The 2,076-nt window shown below is 35.5% G+C and overlaps 1 non-coding gene across 1 annotated transcript; it reads left to right on the top strand.

The window, feature by feature from the left end:
- The first annotated feature begins 1,002 nt into the window (after positions 1 to 1,002).
- LOC114006893 (small nucleolar RNA SNORA49) lies at positions 1,003 to 1,137 on the top strand. Its single transcript, XR_003548555.1, has one exon. It is a non-coding gene; the product is annotated as a small nucleolar RNA SNORA49 (small nucleolar RNA).
- The last annotated feature ends 939 nt before the right edge of the window (positions 1,138 to 2,076 follow it).

Genomic DNA, 2,076 nt, shown 5'->3' with positions numbered 1-2,076 from the left:
TGGGTACGTGTGCGTGCGTGCCCAAGATCCGGAGAGGAAAAGGAGGAGAAGGGATTGCGGTGTGGCCATCCCCCCTAGGGGGTGATTTCTCTCTTTCTGTCTCTCTGTTTCTCTCTGTCTTTCTGGTGATCGCATGTGCTCTATAGCAAAAACCTCTCCACCCTCCAACAAAAATAGTTGATACGGTTTATGTAAAATCTACCATCTTGCTGGTTGTTTGCTATGTGTTTTATTTGTTCTTTCTTTTCTTTTCTCTGTGCCTGCTCTCGATTTAATTTACAACTTAATTTTTCTCCACTGCTGGCTTATTACTTACATATTCTTTTAAAGTTTAAACATCTACAGAGTTTACAAAGTACATTTTTAATTTACCATAGGTTATCTTTAAATGATACTGCACCACTTCTGTAATAGTTATGAGAATCTTCTATAACAACATATTTTTTAAGACTTATTTTACTTAACTTTATGTATTTATTTATTTTAATTTGACCAGAGAGGGACAAAGAGAGAGGGAAAGTAAGAAAGCAAGTCTCCAGGTCAAGGACTCAAACTGCAGTCGGCCACATGGTAGTCCAGGGCCCTTAACCACCAGGCTACCTGCTGGCCCCAACAATATATTTTCAATTATTTCCTAGCTTCATTCATGTTAGTTTTTGTCATATATTACATGGAGCATGTCATGCATTACATGCTTTGTCTGCATTTCATGACATGTTCTACAAATCCACAATGCATTGCATCTATTTTTGTTTTAAAAACAGTTTAAAGGAAATGCCTTTATATTTACCTTTATTTTAACTATTTCTGGAACTCCTATGTCCTTGTATAGATCAAGATTTCTCCACATATCAGTTTCTTTCTGAATGATGAAGTTCCTTAAACATTTCTTGTAGCACAAGTCTACTGGCAATACTTTCATTTTCTGAAAGGAAAAAAAGTCTTTATTTTGCCTTTAATTTTGAAAGGTACTTTTTTTCTGGGTATAAAAACACAGGTTGACATCCTTAGCCTTACTCCAGGGGTTTTCTGCCCGTAGAGTGCCCTGCCCTGACATTGCCTGAGGAGAGAGCGAGAGCACGTTCCCCTCCCCAGAAACATGCTGTGTTCTGTGAGGCCTATGAATGAGTTGACAGTAGGAAAACTGACAAAGGAACAAACAAACCCGGGTTGACAGTTGTTTCTTTCTCACTCCATCATCTTCTGTATTGCAGTTTTTCATGTAAGTTCAGTTTTTTCCCCTTAAAATGTACTTATTTAATTTTATTTATATTGTTACTTAATTTGCTACAGGGCACATGTGCTCACCAGAAGGGGGTGGATGAGAAAATGAGCCTCCGGATCTGGGACTCTAACTGGGGGCAGCCATGTGGATGTCTAGAGCCCTAACCACCATACTACCTGCTGGCCCCAATTCAGTTTTCATTATCTCTATTGTTGTATATGTGATAGGAGTTTTTTCTCTTGATGCCTTTGAGTTTTTTTTTTTTTAATTTTTGGTTTTATGAGTTTTTATGTATACAGTGATTTCTTTGTATACTTTGAGCTTTTTCATTTTTAATACTGTGAGCTTCTTATATCTATATTTGTTGTATTTAATTACTTACGACCATTATCTCTTTCAGAATTGGTTTTGTTTTGTTATCTGTCTCCTCTTCCACACTTCCAGATGCATGTATGTTAGAACACTTTTATATTGTCCAAATACTCTTTGATACTCTAATATGAGTTTTTGTTTCCATTTTCCAAAACTTTTCTCCTTTTTGTTTTACTCTGGATAATTTATATTGAACTATTTTCAAGTTCACTGATTATTTACTGTATCAACTCAACTGAAGAGTGAGTGCATTAATGGTATTCTTTATTTCTGCTGCTTTATTTTTTATTTTTAGCAATTTATTAGACTCTTAGTGCTTTTCATTTTCTGTTGAAATTCCTTACATGGTAATAAATGTTGCCTACTTTTTCAAGTAGAAGTTTCACAACTTTAATCATTTTAAGTTCCCTGATTGATTTCCAGCCTCTATGTGATCTCTGAGTTTGATTCTGTAAATTGCTTTTTTCTTTTGACAATGG

This window comes from Tupaia chinensis, unplaced genomic scaffold (genome assembly GCF_000334495.1).
Source record: "Tupaia chinensis unplaced genomic scaffold, TupChi_1.0 Scaffold000097_1, whole genome shotgun sequence".
NCBI classification, from domain to species: Eukaryota; Metazoa; Chordata; class Mammalia; order Scandentia; family Tupaiidae; genus Tupaia; species Tupaia belangeri.
This window is presented reverse-complemented; position numbering and strand designations above follow the sequence as displayed.